The sequence below is a fragment of the Astatotilapia calliptera genome, chromosome 8 (genome assembly GCF_900246225.1).
Source record: "Astatotilapia calliptera chromosome 8, fAstCal1.2, whole genome shotgun sequence".
In the NCBI taxonomy this organism is placed as follows: Eukaryota; Metazoa; Chordata; class Actinopteri; order Cichliformes; family Cichlidae; genus Astatotilapia; species Astatotilapia calliptera.
The window spans coordinates 14,941,584-14,958,119 of record NC_039309.1 but is presented as its reverse complement, the minus strand read 5'-3'; the positions used below and the strand labels follow the sequence as shown (position 1 = coordinate 14,958,119).

The following is a 16,536-nucleotide window of genomic DNA, read 5'->3' as shown; positions in this document are numbered from 1 at the left end:
TAAGAAGCGTCGGATTCGCACACTATAACGTCGCTCGGTTAAACACACCTATGGTTTATTTTTTATTTTTTTTGCTTAATTGGCCATGAGAACGCCAACTTGACAGGGAGTTTTATGGTCAGGCTGTCCAGTACGCTTCTGACAATGAACGGCGTTAAAACAAACAAACAAACAAAAAACTGTCACACCCGTGCATTTAATGACCGTGCCGACTCGTGACGCGTTCAAAGTCCTCCAGGTGTAAAGCGGACAGGTTACTACGGTGCCTGGCTAACCCCCCGAAGGAGACCCGAGAGCTGGACACATGCTGTCAAATGTTGTCTAGCTGTCAATGACAAGTGTATGGTAATACCTGGGACCTGTTGACTCCTCCTCCTGCCGCTGCTGCTCGCCTCGGACTGCTGCTGGAAGTTCAGTCGCGCCGCTGTATTTCTAACGCGGGTTGTACTCTCTTTTTTCTTTTCTTTTCTTTTTTTTTGAAAGTTTTCCGCCGACTTCTCAAAATCTCCAAAAAACGGTGGCCCTCACGAGCGCTGAGTGAGTTAACCCCCACCGGGCAAACAGCGGGTAAGAAGTCGGCGAGTGGCGTTTAGAGAGCAAGCAAGTTCGAAACGACGTTCGCAGAAGCAACCATGGCAGTCACGTTCTCTGGCTGTGAAATCCAACACCACCCCTGACCCCGCCCCCTTTCTCTTATGGGGCCTGTCATCGAAAAAGTGGATGTCCTGTTTCTCTCCAGATGTGCTCCGCGCGCTGCTGCAACCAAGCGAGGCAACAAGAAGGAGCACTCACTTTGTTTTGGTTGCATTTTTAATGCGTTTCTTGCAGCTCGTTTATGCTCCATTAAAAATAAATAAAAACACAGTTTTCTATCATTCTCTGTATCTAAACAATGAAACCAAGCACACAGTACAGACATGAATTTTTATTATATATATTTTTTATTTACTTTTTTTTTTTTTGACAAAACAGCTTCAACTTAAAATGATTTCGACACTTTAAAAAATTCAGTGATGTTATTAACTCCATATCGCGGTGGGACGGGAAAGCTGTGCAGTCTTTCTGATTTTTGTTCAAATATGTATTATCAGCATAAAATTTTAAACGATCCCGCCGCCGTTGCGTGACTATGTCTCGGTGTCATGCTGAGAACACCATTAAAGCCTCTAAAATATCTTCCATCGCAGGTTGTGCTGTTCCCTTTTGTCACACCGCATTTGGGCAGTCGGCTTCTTCTGTTTAATCCTCCACTCAGAGGAATGCTCCACCTGAGCGCATAAAGAGGGGCCGCGCTGTCAGTGGCTTTCAAGCATAATTATGCATCTGTTTAACAGCCATGTGTTCGGTTAGTCTGCATTTTAATTTTGTAACACGCACCTTACATTTGTCTATGTTTAAAGAGCTGTTATGCATATTATACGGTACTGTGCAAAAGCCTTGAGCCACCCATAATTTGGGAAATGGATAAAGGGATTACTCAACAACATGTGCAAACATACAAGTAAATACAGAATATGAAGCAAAAACTGAGTGTTTTTCTGACAAATTTGATCATATTTGGTAGATCACCTAAATTCTACTACACTGTCTGTGCTCCTTCAATATTGCTATTCTCTGCTTCAGTAGTGTTGAGCTCCGGACTTTGGGGAGGCCAGTCTATGGCTGAGAGTGTTCCATGTGTTTTTCTATCCAGGTATGCTTTTACTGCATTGCTAGTATGTTTGGGACCATTGGTGTGCTGAAAACTGAAGCAGATGTTTTCCAGATGACATTGTGGATCCAAATCTGACTGTACATTTCTGCATTCACAACTCCAACAATTTTGACAGAATCTCCGATTCCACTGGCTGAAAAGCAACTCCAAACTGTGACACAGCCTCCACCATGTTTTACAGAGAGTTTTACGTACTATTTTTGCTTTGTTTTGTTTTTTTGCTTGAATAGTTCACAGGTCCCTGTTAGGTGGGTTAACAAACAAACAGACAAACCAACATTCCAAAAATGGTCAGGTACAAGGACTGGACTGAAAAAGAGTGAAAAAGCAATCGATGTCCAAAGAAAAACCACAAAGCACTTGCTTCGATAAAAAGGTTCACTGTGGGGACCAACATTTAGATCTGCCTTCCCAGAACCACTACTGTTGTACTTTTACCTGTGTCTTTGAAGGCGTACTGTTAAAAGTAATCAGAAGCGATGGCTAACTGCTTGAACAAAACGCAAACAGGTTTGTGTGGATATGCCGTCATCAGCTGTAGCACTGGTGAGTGTATACAGACTGGGTAATCCAGTCTGTATACACTTTACACATAAACTGTATTCCAGGAAAAAGGACAGGTCCTCCTCCGTCTCGCAGACATGGTGGCTGCATTCGAATGCTTTCCAACCCAGAAAGCAACATTTTGTGACAGGTGGCAGATGTGAAAGCCCTTGTCCCTTATGACTGGGCAAAAGGCCACAAGAGAGCTAGTGACATATTTTCCCTCTGTGGTATCTTCTCAGTTGCTTTTCATCTTTCCCTCAGAGCACTGACACTGCTACAGAGAGAGAGCAAGCGTCAGTATCCTCCTTGTTCTCCCCTGCTGCCTTTAAGGCTTTCCTATACAAAAGCTGTGAGTGTCACTAAACTGTGTCAGTTGTCACACATCACCACACAAGTGAGGAATGCATTGCTGGGGGGGGGGTGCTGGTTGTGACACGGGACACGCAGGCATGCGAGTAAGCGTGGAATGAGGGAGTCGTCAAATCCTAAAAGTATGCTCTGGTGGAAGTTGTTGCTGTCATAGGAGAATGGCTGTAGAGATGGAGCTGTCTTATTTCACCGCTTCCTGACAGGTGAAACTTGGCCCCAGCATGCATGTGTTCATCTAGACTGGATAGACTCAGACTCATTTACCCAACTGCAGTGTGGGGATTTGTATTGTGAAGCTTTGTGTTTCCTCTACATATCTCTAGGTTGGATAGTGAGGCCTCTGGGGTCTCCTTAGCCCAGCTGCATCCTCTGCTTGTAGCCAGCTTTAAAATGGAAGTTACTGGAGCTGAATCTTAACGGTTCCCCAGTCCAGCGCTGTCTAGCAGAGCTAGCCTCTGCTCTGTAATAGTGATATAGACCGTATTTCAGCATCTACCGTAGAGCCATCAGAACATGTTAAGCAAAGTGAAACGCCGTGTGCTGCATGCTTCGTTTAATCAGCCTTTAACATGCCCTCATACAAAGCTCTCATACTGTCTGGCTTGACAGTACCTTTAAGGCACTTGCGCTAACTTTTTGTTCAGCTACAGGCAGAAAATGTTGACATTGCTGAAAAATACAGAGATTTTAATGCCGCTTTCGCTTTTTTCAAAGAGCAGCAAAGAGTAACAGACAAGCCTGACAATGGCTTGAAGGATTAAATACAGCACGCACACAGCACATGCAGGTTGGAGAAGCTCACTCCAAAACTCGAGCAGCTCTTGAGGGTTAGGAGTCACCAGAGAGCAGCGGTCTTAAGGCACCAGAAACAGAATAGGAAAGGCAAACAAAAGTCTTCAGTCCTCTAAATAGCAGACAGAGGTAAAGACACTTTGATTCACATATGCACTGAAACACAGAATCTTTCCAGGCATTACTCAACCGACTTGTATTTGAAGTCGGATGTAAATGTTTGGCACAGGCGAACTGCAAGTCAGAATGTGTCTGAGTATCTCCCAATGTTTGCTACATGTGAGAAAGTAATTATTTTACATTTAGACAGAAAGAAGCCAATATCCCTTTATTTCTATGCTTTCAAAGCTAAGGCCGAATACTACTTATTTATCACACAGACAGCTTATCAGCCCATATGTTCATTTCATTGATTAACAGAATAAACCTTCTGGGGTCATCAGACTATACCTTTACTCCAACAAAATATTAGCACCCACTGAATAACTTAAGTCAGACACACTTTAAGATGCTTTCAGAAGGCCTCAGGGTTATTTATACTCTTAGTCCTGTCATTTCCCCCCAAGAAACAATAATATAAAACAGTCCGTGTTAATGGTTGTTGTTACATGACTATAACAGAGAGTCCCTTTCATGTTGCTTTTTACAAGGCGCCGTGTGAGCCCTTTAGCAGGTGCTCGGTTTCTGCCTATTTACTGTCCAGCGTGAAAGTCCAGTGCTATTTGCAAAGTGTGGTAACATTAGCCAGCCTGATCAATGTGCTCAACCCCAGCGTGGGGCCACATACCACATGTCACATCCTGGTTCACAGAAAAAAAAAAAAGAGAAAAAAAAAGAAGAAGAGGGTGTCAGAGACCCCACACCCCCTCTGTGTAGGGTGTCACCTACACCCAAGAGAAACATTTCCAGCTCTCCAAATGTCAGTGGGCAATTACAGTGGGGTGTCTAATGCACTAAGGCAACCTGAGAGGAGGAGGCTGGCATGAAAAAGGGAAGCAGTCTGGCAGTTCTTCTTGGGTATACTTCGGGAGATAGCCTGCAGCTGGAAAACTGTGAAGGATGTCAAAGCTCGGTGGTCAATCACTGTATCCCTTTTTGCCCTCTTTTAAAAACCAGATTTGTTGGAATTTTCCATTCCTATCCATTCATCACTTTGCAACTCCTGTTTATTAGCTTGTCATTCATAGCGGAGTATAATGGTAAAACCATCAAGCAGGCACCATAAAAAAGCACCTCGGGGTGAGGCTTAAGGCTACTTGATCAGGCTTAATAAAAGAGGCTTTATGGATATATCGCAGTAAGATGAAGATATCACACCACTCGAACACTCTACTGCTACTCCGCCAGAAGCTTGATGTGCCACTCGTGTCTGTAAGTGTGTCTGGACAGGCGTGCTGAAAGGCTGCATGGCTTTCACGTTGGTTCACTTTATGGTGCTAGACTGTGAAGAATAAAGAAGAAATGGAAACGAGGGGGGGTAAAAAAAAAAAGAGAGAGAGTGCAGGGTAGATGGTATCAGCCGCATGGAAACAGTTAGCCAAGCCTCAAAGCCTCTTTTGAACTACAAATGGCTGTTAAGAAACAGCTTTCACTCAGAACATGTTCAAATAACATGCCACCAACATGCAATAGGACTCAGGGAGAGAGCTCCCCTTTGCACAGCAAAAACACAGGTATCCCACCCACCCACCCACTCATCCACCTCCCTACCTTATCTTACCTGGAGAGAGAGAGAAAAGCCTTTTAATTTTCTCTGTCTCATTTTTTCCCTTCCTGGCAAATACAAGATGATTTTTTTTTTGTAATTTTTTTTTTTTTGCAAACCTCTGACAGGCGAGCCTTTCGCAGGATTTAGTCCATCTGAAAACATGTGGTAAGCCTTGAGGAATGTTTCAAATGATTCCCAGATGTGGGCCGCAGACAGGTTTAACCCATTCTTCTCTCGATTGGTGGCCCAGATGAAGCAGAGAAGACGCCTTGCCAGGAGAAAGTCTGAGCAATATCGCGCAACTCTTATCCTTTTCTGTCAATTTTTGTTACTTTCAAAGCATTAGGGCTCACTGAACTGTAGCTTAATATAATTTGCTGCGAGGCTAAAAATGGAAGTTCTCTTATGGTGCATTAACCAAGAATAAAGAATGCGAGAGCGCTGCTTTCTTTTCTTTCTTTCTTTCTTTCTTTTTTTTTTTTCCCAGACAACTCAGCAAACACAGGAACCTGGCAAAAAACCAAAACAAAGCAAAACAAAGGAAAACACCTTTAAGAAGGGAAAATTCACACTCCTGATACAGTTAACTTCCGAGTGCAAGCTCAACAGAATGCATTCTTTGCCCTTTTCTCTTGCAAAGTAACCTGGAAAAAAAAAGATAAACATCTCTTAGTCATTTAATATATTCCACCGAGCGCTGACAGTGCCAGATAAAAGAAATGCAAGCTTAAGCTTACTTAATGCTTCGGCTGAACTTCATCTTCAGTGTTTTATATTGCGCGATTAAGCCGGGACTCAAAACAGGGCTGCTGGATTGTTTTATGAAGAACATTGTTGTTATAGTAACACTCCCAAAGATGGCAGTTTTGGTAGAGATAGAGAGGGAGGTAGCAGAAAAGCCAGACTACTAAACGGGGTGGAGAGAGAGAGAGCTGCTTGATATCCTATGAGCAACAAACTCAAGTGACCCCTTTCCCAGTTCTCGCTCTATCTCCAGCTCTGATGTTCCCTCCCTCCACCCTTTTCTCTCTTTCTTTCCTTTGCTCTCGCTCCTTCCCTCTGTACTTCCCCCTCGCTCACCAGCCCAGCCAACTGTGAAGCAGTTGTCCAACACGCCCGTCTGCCTGCCAGCCAGCACGCTGGACTGAGGCCCATTATGCACAATCATAACAGACAGAAGGGGTACATGCAGACAACTGATAGAATTGCGCTAAAATTGAGGACAGAGGAGAGTGGCAGGCAGTCACTCTGGCAGCACATTGGTGAGCAAGCAAAGGAAGAAAGGGGAGCAGTCAGACAGAGAGCGGGAGATAGAGAAAGAATAGTCCTGTGCTTTGAGGCTCTTAGCAGGATACTATAGGCCATATGAGGCCAGAGCAGGCTGGGAAAGATTGTTACTGCTTTGAGCTTCCACATGTGAATGCACCGCAACCCCCCACCCATTTTTGTGCATCCCTCCCACAAGCCTCCCCAAGGAAAGACCAATGTTTTAAAAGAATCACAAACAATTGCCAACTCCGTATTTTGCTTTTTATTTTTGAAACAGAGTCAAACGTGCTTTTGCTTTTTTGGCCATGCTGTGTTGCAAGCAGCTCTATGCACTTACTCAGTGCAGCTATTAGGACCAAATAGGCCTGGGGTCAATTTCCCCAGAAGGGATTGGCCTTACGATATGATGTGAGTCATACAGCTGTATTTTGTGTACCTGTCATTTCAATTGCTTGAAATCAAAAGCTGTTACCGTTCATGAGCAGAGGGTGTAGTGTGATGCAGGAAGAATTCGACGCAAATGCTGGATGTCAAAAACCTGTGACAATCAGCTGGTCACCCCCACTTGTTAACATGCCCATTAGAGAAGCAGAAATTAGCAGGTTGGTACCCATTTTGGTTTTGATCTCTGCAGACCAATCACATTCAGTTTTATTGGGGTGTGGCCACTTTGCTTGACAGGTGAAAGCCTTTTGGTCCTGTTTTTTTTTTTTTTTGGTTGTACTAAAGCATACTCTAATCAACTGTAGCATCTACTGCAATAGCTCAGTAAATATAGGCACCTTGTTAACTAGGCTAGCTAGATATCTAGCTAGTGTGATGACTAGCTAGCTAGTTTAAAATGGTCATGTGCTGTTTGAAAAGCAAAAACAAGATGGCGACCGCCATAATAATGAAGTTATCTGTACAGTTCCTGCCAACCAATAGTTTTCTGTCACAAATTGTTTTAAGGATCCAGGATGGAAGATTAACCCACTGCAGACATGCTTTAAATCTTTAGCATTTTGGCTACCAACTTATTTAACAAGCCATTAGCCAATGAGCAAGTCCTCATCACGTACGTTTTTTATAAACAAGATGGCGATGGTAAAATGCCAATCCTTGGGCTTCAAAACTTTAAAAACCAGCAGGTGATGCTGTGGTAGCTATTTGTTTTATAGAGTTTATAACTGAGGTGGGCTAGCTGTTTCGCTAAGCTCTGCTTGTTGTTTTTATAGAGTGTGCCTTTCAAGGTGGAGCGTTCATTATACCCTTACTGCAATATAAGTGAGCAGCACGCTTCAACAGGTGTACATCAACAGAAAAGGTAGGAAACTGTATTTCTGCCATTTCCTTCAAAAAAGCAACGATTACTTTGATGGTATTAGTACCTAGAAATAATTCACAAAGGTTAAATTGTGAAACCTTGCAGTTTCAAAGGTGTAGCTTGACAAAACTGATTCAGATGCAGTCTACAGTGCAAGGGTTTCCTGTATTCAGACTGGCAGATCAGTGTTAAGAGGTTAAGGCTGGCAGAGCTTTAATTAAAAACACAGTTTTATACCTTCACCTCTGAAGCATCTGAACCCACCATGTCTTGTAATAACACCATGTCAAGCAACATGAATTCCCAAACTGACTACCTGGCAACCTCTGTCTACGCAGCATCTTAATTCTCACACATAGTGTTGTGTTACATGCCCTCCCACTGGGTCTTCTATTTTGGATCACCAGGGTGCCAGTCGCCAACATGTTCCCCTTCTTAGCATCTCATCAGAAGAAACCCAGAGAGTATGTCCCTTTAATTAGACCGCCCGTGAAAATAATGGTGCATTAATGACTTTTCTATGGGGGCCAATGAGCTGGAACAACAGAGGAAAGACTAAATCACAAATCAATTCCAACAAATGTAATTAAGGCTTAATTAGCCTCCAGGGTGTCACTGCAATGCCATAGAGGGGATGATGTGGAGGAAGAAAGCAAGAGAAAGGGGATATGAAACAGAAATTTAAAGACAGAAAGCTAGTCACAGGCCATGAAACAAATGAGCGCTCTCTTTTGTGACGATTTACAGTCCTGCGACCAACTGCTTGTACATCAGTTTTAAAGAAAGTACTACATTTGTTGCTACGCGTTAACAGCATAATATAATTCAATGCTTATTGCTTTGATTACACTCATAAGGAACGCTAGCTTCTGTATGCTAAATATGTGGTTCTTGGCACGTGCCTGAGCGGTTTTAAAGGGGAGGGCTGATTTAAAGGCAGCACTTCCAGTGTGGAGCCACACAGCCAGTGCTGGGTAGAGAAGTGCTAATTCTCTATAAAAACAGCTGCATGTACGGTTAAGCCCAACAACATTCTGGTGTAACAAAAAAAAAAAGAAGAAGAAGAAAAAAGGAAAAAAGAAAGGAAGAGGGGGGGGAAAGAAAACAACAGAGAAGGAGGTTAAAAAAAAAGAAAAGCAAAAAAACCACAGGGAGGCTTGGATAAGACTGGCCTGCCTTGCTGGATGCCACATCACACAAACACAGACTCCCGAGCCAATAAATGAGCTTCATAAACTGCAATTAAAACCCTGGGCACTAATTTAGTGGAAATGGCAGCCTGTAAAAAGGGAAGAGTGTTAGAGAAAGGGGGAGAGGTGTGAGAGAGGCAGAAAGTGGGAGAAGTGGGAGTTTTTGGACTTTAGTAATGGTGATTTTTTTTCTCTCCTCCTTTTTTTTATTTCTTTGCATTAATGCAAAACACACGCACACGTTTGTGTGTTTTCCTTGCTTGTAACACACACACAGAACAAACGCAGGCACAGCGTGCTACTCGTTTTAACTCGGGAAGGGTCGAATCCAAAAACACACATGCTCTTGATTTTCATACATGGTAACTTTAATAAACTTCAAATAGCGCTGATTAAGATGAAAAGCCCTATTTCTTCATTCGCAACACACACAAATACACACTCGTACACACGCAGTCCACTCATAACACCACTGTGCTCTCCAGGAAAGCTGGCGGGCAGGTTTATCATATCAGAGGTGACGGGTAGAATGGGCTGGACGTGGCTGATGGGTGACATCTGCCGCATCTGCCTGCTATCAGGTCAAAGAACTAAAGAATGAGGTGACAGTAGTGTGATTAAACAGGCCACACACATGCTCGAAAACAATGCCAAGAACAGAAGTAGGGAAAAAAATGCCGGGAGCTTGAAAAAAAGCCCAAACCCTATAAACACATCTCACTCCCACTACCCTAGCAGACAAGACGGTGTAAACCGTCAGTGACACAATCGATATGCTCGTCAGGTTTGTGTGTATCTTAGGGCAAGCACAGCTGTAATTGGGGGGGGGGGGGGGGGGGGTGTTAGGCGATGCAGTGCAACAGCGTTAAATGATGATGTAAACATCTCTGGTTGCTGCAGCCAAACATCAGATGCTTTGAAACGGTGTGACAGTCACAGGCGCTATTCGTAAATCCTTCATAAACCACAGGATGGGTGGCTTCAACCACTCTTCCTGGTTAAGATTACTACGAGTATCGACTGACCTTGAGCTGGCTCGTCTTTTCCCCTCCTTTAATCATAAGCTGGGGACTTTAAATGTTATTCACGGAGCTTGCATAGGCAACTCATCGAAATGTCAGGAAAATGGCAAATGCGACAGCAGAGTCAATAAAAAAAATGCTCCAATACCGTACCTGCAGTGGCAGATATAAAAGCTACCAAAGACTTTGAGCTGCTTTTGTAGCTTTCGTGCTTGCCAGGCACACACACCAGTGGTCTCACCTGTGCATTGTGCCCCTGAGAGAGAACCAAACGAACATTGGAACTATAAGCAATGTAAGGCCTCTGCCACGTTGCCTTTTTTAATTGCTTATTGATTAGAATGTCATGCTGTGACAAAAACCGGGAAACAACAAAGGAAACCTGGAAGTGATGAGAACTGGGGGTTGTAATGCATGGCTGAGCAGGAGGCTGTCTCAGAGGGGGTAAAGTGAACTCTCTGCTGGAGAGTAAATAAAGGGTTTTTTTTGTTGTTTTTTTTTCTTTTCTTTTCTAAAAGCACACCCTACAGTGGCTCTTGGGAGGAGTTTGCCTAGAAATGGAAGAGAACTACGCAGAAAAGCAAATGTGTCCTCAGCTGCTAATCTGGGCATCAAGCACATCGCGAAAGAGAAAAACAACACGAGCTTGGCGACGGAAGTTTGAGGTTAAGACATTTATCACCACCCAAATCCTCTGCTGTATCTCTTTTTTGGGTTTCCTGTGTAAGTCACCATCGTACTAATGTGCCCCTGAGGATTGTGTAAAAAGGCAGTCACATGCAGTTCAAATAGGAGCGCAGTTCTGCTTGATTTCTAGGTAAAACGATAGCGTAAACACACACCGAAAAAATGTTATGACTAGATAAATTATAATATGTTTGACAAGAAGATTTTCCCACGTGATGAGCAGAAATGGAAGGTCTGCGTTTATGAGATGAAAGGGGGTTTAAGAGTAGATTTTATCACGCATTACGTACTTTCACTGCCCTCGTTGCAAAATTCTCCAAAAGTCAAGGGTTCGAGTTTGCTGATCGTTAAAGATGAAGAGGCACGGTTTTCAGGGCTGCCGTTTCCTTTCGAGCGCTATATTTTTACATTGAGATAATTATCTTGGCGCTTCAGACATTTCAGTCACTAGTTTCAGTGTCTATATTGGCACTCTGACTCACTGTCACTATGACTCATCGCACGCAGGCACGCAAATGGGAAATGATACCCACTTATAATGATCACTCGGGATCAGATGTTGCTCATCTGTGACTCCTGCAGCCTTTCCCAGGCCTGCAAAGACAAGAGTGGGTGCACTGATACTGACAGAAACAGCCTGTGAGTAGTGACCATAATCCTCAAATGCCCCCCCTGTGATCCACAAGGAACCTACTGCTGATCTGATCTAAATGAGGCAGAGAAGGAAAACTCCTTCCCTTGATCTCTCTGGAAGAAAAAAAACACAATGGCTGCCACAGAGCTGCAGCAGTATGATGGCTGCAAGGACTGCAGTTCATTATAGAATATAGGAAAAGTTGTTCCTTTTACCAACTGGTAGAAAGTGGTATTCCCAAATATGAGACTTTTTTCTCTTTAACATGATCGTGAATATAAAACAAAGATTAACTGTCAAGCTAATTTAAAAAACAACAACAAACTATGCTCAGTTGTGGAGTTTTATGGTCAAAGGAGAGTGCTGCTACTAATGCCCTTGAAATGAATCACAAAAATGGCAGTTTTGCTTTTTCCTGTTGTCTTTTGTCTCTGGCAGTGGCAGTGTGGTTTGTCTGTGTGTCTGTTGCAAGCAGGGAGGGAAGAGGAAGTGTAGTTTCTTGTGTATCTCTACAATGAAGGCTGCATTTTAAGCTACTTTTTCAGCATTACATGGAGAGCATTTCAAACCCAACCCCCTTTAAAAAAATGAAACCACATGGGTACTTCGGATCTTGATGTATTTACAGTATATGAACAAAAGCTGGCAGGACATTGCCGGGCAGGGGGGAGTTTGGTGGCGCAACAATCTAATTTACCTTATAAATAGAAACTTCCCCTCTCAGCAGATAATTTATTAGTACAATTGCTACTGTAACAGAACTGGAAAGCGGCCTTCGCAGTGAGGTTGCTGGCAATGTGGCAAAATAAATGATGGATGTGTTCTGCATGAGCAGGAAAAATGTTCTGCAGCAGAATCCTGCCTTTTTTGTGCAACCAGAAAGCTTCATTAAGAGGTTGAATCTAAACATAATCTGTAAGCAGTGAAGCTTAGACTGATGGTAGGATGGGTTTATGGATGGTAACGCGGTGAGCGTTTAATCACTCTTAAAGATCGCCATGTTTCGTTTTGATCCCCAACATGCCTGAGCTGATCAGGGAGTGCAGTTTAATAAGCGCCAATCCATGGTGATGCTGTGATGTGCAACCAGTAGGGGATTATTATAGTCACTGTAGGGCACACAAGAACAGCAGAGGCAGACATTGCTGTTGAATCCGGAGATGTGCCAGATGTGTCAGGAGCTGGGTTACAGGTGAAAAGATTAAGGTCGCATTGTCCTGGCTGGATTAGCGCCATGAGCTACATGATGCTAATGGGCTGGCACTGCCAGGCGGAACGAAGGCGAAGATAGGCTGGCAGATGTCGGCACGCCGGTTTTATGGTTGCGCCTGGATCCTCCCTGCACATGGCTCCCAGTTCCTCCTGCAAGCTGGCGTTGCTCAACTCAAAAAAAAAAGATAAGCGGTGATATAAGAGGTTTGGTAGCAGCAGCAGGGTTACGAAACAGTCCGCACCAGCCAGAGGTCCCAACCTTTTGATCTAATCGTGGGCAAAGAATTAGTCTCCAGAATATTAGGGGAAATGTACTTTCTAGATGCTGCAAAAAGGCATGCAGAGAGTGAGAGAGAGAAGCTCAATATGAGCACAACCTAATGCTTTTCAGTTCAACACCTAAATCAAGCTCTGTGAGGTAATTATTGTTGGATCACAGAGGTCTTCTATACCTTATAGATGTGGTTTGATCCTGTGGTTAGATAGTTGTTTGATTAGTTTTCACAGGATAAAACTTGTAAGATTAAAACCTAAACGGGAGGATTACTTCATAAAAACAGGAGTATATGAAACTGCCTTGTTTTTAGAAATCCACCCAACAGTGGTTGACACAAGTGAGAGGAACTTGCTGTGATCAGTGCACTGATAATAAGTAGTACAAAAACATGTTTTGGTATTATTGAGGTAACATAATATGGTTTCCCATTTAGATCATGCTGTCTGTCTGACACTGGCCCTCATCTACCAAGTGACATCGATTAAGTCTTTGAGGGTTTAGTGATTAGTGATTCCCACGTGGCTCCAAAGAACTAAACAACTGTAACCTGGAATCAGCAAATCCTGGATCAGACACTTGATCTTGGATCTTTTAAGCCGTATACATAAAACGAGTCCCAGAATAGAGTGACGGGGAATGTAACAGTGTAGGATGCAGAAGAAGAAGGTGCAGAGTGGATGGGGCCTTTCCGTGTGGAGTTGACGTACGCTCTCTGTGCCCGATTGGGTTGCCCCCAGGTTAGGTAACTTGTTGATTCTAATTTGGGAGTAGGTCTGAATGATAAGGTATCTGATTGTGTGCGCCCTTGTGTTAGCCCTGTGATGGACTAGTGACCTGTCCAGGGTGTACGTTGCCTTTCTCACCATCTCAGCTAACCTCAAGCCTCCCACACACAGCCCACAGTTAGATAAGGAGTCAGAAATATGGATGGATGGATGACATCCTGACCTGATTCTCCTTGACGTTGGCCAGAGTTCATGTGTGACATCAGCTTTAGCCCATCAGTCAGTCAGTCAATCACAAAGGTAAATAAAAAAAGACATCTAAAGAAAATCAGATTCCAAAGACATTAATGCCAGAATATGTTTTAAAAAGCTGGAACCAACTTTTTGGCTTTTCTGTTTAATGAATTGCTTATTTTATGTGATTGTAATTATGCTATGTTCTAAAATTCAATGAAACACCAATATCAAAGGTTTAATTTTTCTAAATAATAAAAAACAGAAATAAACAAGTCACAAACATATTTTTTGTTAATGCTTAGTAACTTCCTGGACCACTTGAGCAGCGTTTTTGCAAATGTTACTCAAACAGGTGTTAAATCATGCATTTGTTTGCGGCTTTTGTCAGCTGTCCCCAGCTGTGCAGAATGTAATACTTGGAGCAAAAGCTGACTCAAAATAAGCTACAGTCCCAGGTGGTGATAAAGGAACTGGTCAACCAGTGCAACAGTTTGACTCATGTCTGTGTGTTAATGTTTAAAAAAAATAGTAATATTCATGGTTAAACATGCGAAAGTAGCTTTAATTACCTATTGAGTGTGGACTTGTATCTGATATGTTGTAGAAAGTTACATTTTGTTTTGGTAGCTTTAATTCAGGAAATGGCCCAAACTCTGAAAAAAAACCCTGCTACATGAGCTCAGTGAAGGCAGCACAGTGGACGGTGAAATGGCCAAGCAGGCAGGCAGACGGCAGGCAGGCTAGCTACTCCGGGGAATGGATGGAAACGGGAACGTCCACATTTCTAGACAGTGACTGGCCTAGTTTCAGGAGTACAGTTCATTTGCTTTCTCCCTCGCTCTCCCTCGCTCTCTCCTCCTTTCCAACTATCCCTCTGTTTGCCGTGGAGCAGCCAAACAAATCATGCAAAGTTAACATCAAAGTTTGCTCTCAAAGGTCACCGGATCTCTCATAGAACAGTTGACCTCTGTGCTGCTGGAGGGCGGAGTCGACCCAAAGACAACAGTGTTTTTGAAAGCTGCATGTCATTACTTTTTATTTGGTTTCCTCGTAAATTTAACCCACCCTGTCTTATCTCCTATTGTACTATTTGCACATCTGATTGTTTTTTATATGCATATTTCTCCCTCCTTCTATATTTTCTCCCTCTCTGTTGTCTCACATTTCTTCCAAGTTTTAAGGACACAAGCATGTGGAAAACATGTGGCCTGTCGCTTAATATTATGGCCAACCTAACACCAGCGGAGTGACGCAAGGTGGCGAAGCCAAAAAAATAATAATTCAGCCAGACTAGAACATTAGCTCTTTCTCTCTGTCCTACTTGCTTCTCTGTCCATCCTTATCCCTCAGGATGGGAACAAACAGAATGCCTAGGCCACGGAGGGAAAAAAAAAAAAAGATGTGGGAGAGTGGAACATATAGGAGGTGAAATGACTAGCATAGCACATAATCGAGAGAGGAAGGACAGAACAACGAAAAAGGAGAGAGTCTTTGGAGCGAACTATAATCCAATAAAAGGTCTTGTGAAAAGACACGCTGACCATAAAAACTCTACAGAGGTTACAGGAGGACTTTGCTAGAAATATAGAGCTCGTCCAGATGCCAGAGAAGGATGATGGGACAGCAGAGTAGAAGTGAGGACAGGTTTGTTCGTTTGTTAATCCCCAAACACCCCCCACTCCCCCGCGATCTGTTCATCCCAATCTTTCCCCCCAGTCGAAAGTCACCTCCCCCCGCTCTGCTGTGATGAGATTTCCCTGGAGAGAGTCAGATGGTGCCGCTCCACCCCCACGTCCCCGTACCTCCATTCCTCCCTTTTTTTTTCTCCTGTTTTTCGTCTCTCTGTCACTCGTTAAGTCTTCCCTTCTCTTCTTCTTCTGCCATCATATCACTCATTCCCATGGCAGTGATCTGTGAAGACTATTGGAGGTGGTGGTGTGTGTTGTGTTTGTGCGTGTGTGTCTGTGGGAGGGGGGGGGGGGGGGGGGTTACATTCACCAAGGGGCCTTTTAAGTATTCAAGGTCACCGCTTGACAAAGCGTACGCTGCAGCGCATTGAGTGTTTCACAAGGCATGTGATGTTTTGTAATTTTTGATGAGCTTCCCTGCAAATCTGATAGTGTGTGTGGGTGTGTGCATGTGATGTGTGTGATGGCGATGTGTGTTTGTGTGTGTCTATCTTTGTGAGGACCAGTTTGGGGTTTTCAAACCTTGGAAAGTGAGGAGATTGCTCCTGGACTTCAGTCTGGGATAGAGCCTCCAAAGGCAGTTTGATGGTTACATTAGTGTTAGTGTTGGGACTTGAGTTTCTGTTAAGGAATGCATGATATCAGTGTGAGTCCTCACAGTAATAGATTTCTATCTGTGAGTGTGTATGTGTGTGTGTGTGTGTGTGTTTGCAGTTTGTGAAACAGGATGACCTGTGGACCGGGTGTGTCCCAGCAATGAGAATGTTTACACTCTTTCAGATGTTCTGTTTCAACATCGTTTGCTTTTCTCAAGACTGAGTTGATTCATATGGTTCAGCCACAGTTATCACATGCTCCATGTCATCGCTTACTCACGTTACTGCATCAGAAATGTGTTTACTTTAGAGGAAGCAAACTTTGTTTTTAGACTAATAGCTGCGTAATTATGACTGCATGTTTATTAGACCAAGATATTAAATGGTACTCAACCACATTGAACTGCTGATCCTTTAGCTGGAGTTAAATGGTACTTTTACTACAGTCCACCCTTGTTACATTTCATAGATCCTTTCTTTCTTCCTTGCCTCAAGACACTTTATAAAGTTTAGTTTGTTGTAAAGTAAACACCCCACAATATCAGAGATAACCTCAACGATCAA

The 16,536-nt window shown here is 43.3% G+C and overlaps 1 protein-coding gene across 1 annotated transcript in view; it reads right to left on the bottom strand.

Annotated features, from left to right (window-relative positions):
• Positions 1-658, bottom strand: part of raraa (retinoic acid receptor, alpha a) — a 142,370-nt gene extending 141,712 nt beyond the window's left edge. Inside the window, exon 1 of the mRNA XM_026178896.1 lies at positions 353-658. The gene's annotated coding sequence lies outside the window, so the exon portion shown is untranslated. The remainder of the gene's footprint in view (positions 1-352) is intronic.
• Between the last annotated feature and the right edge of the window lie 15,878 nt (positions 659-16,536).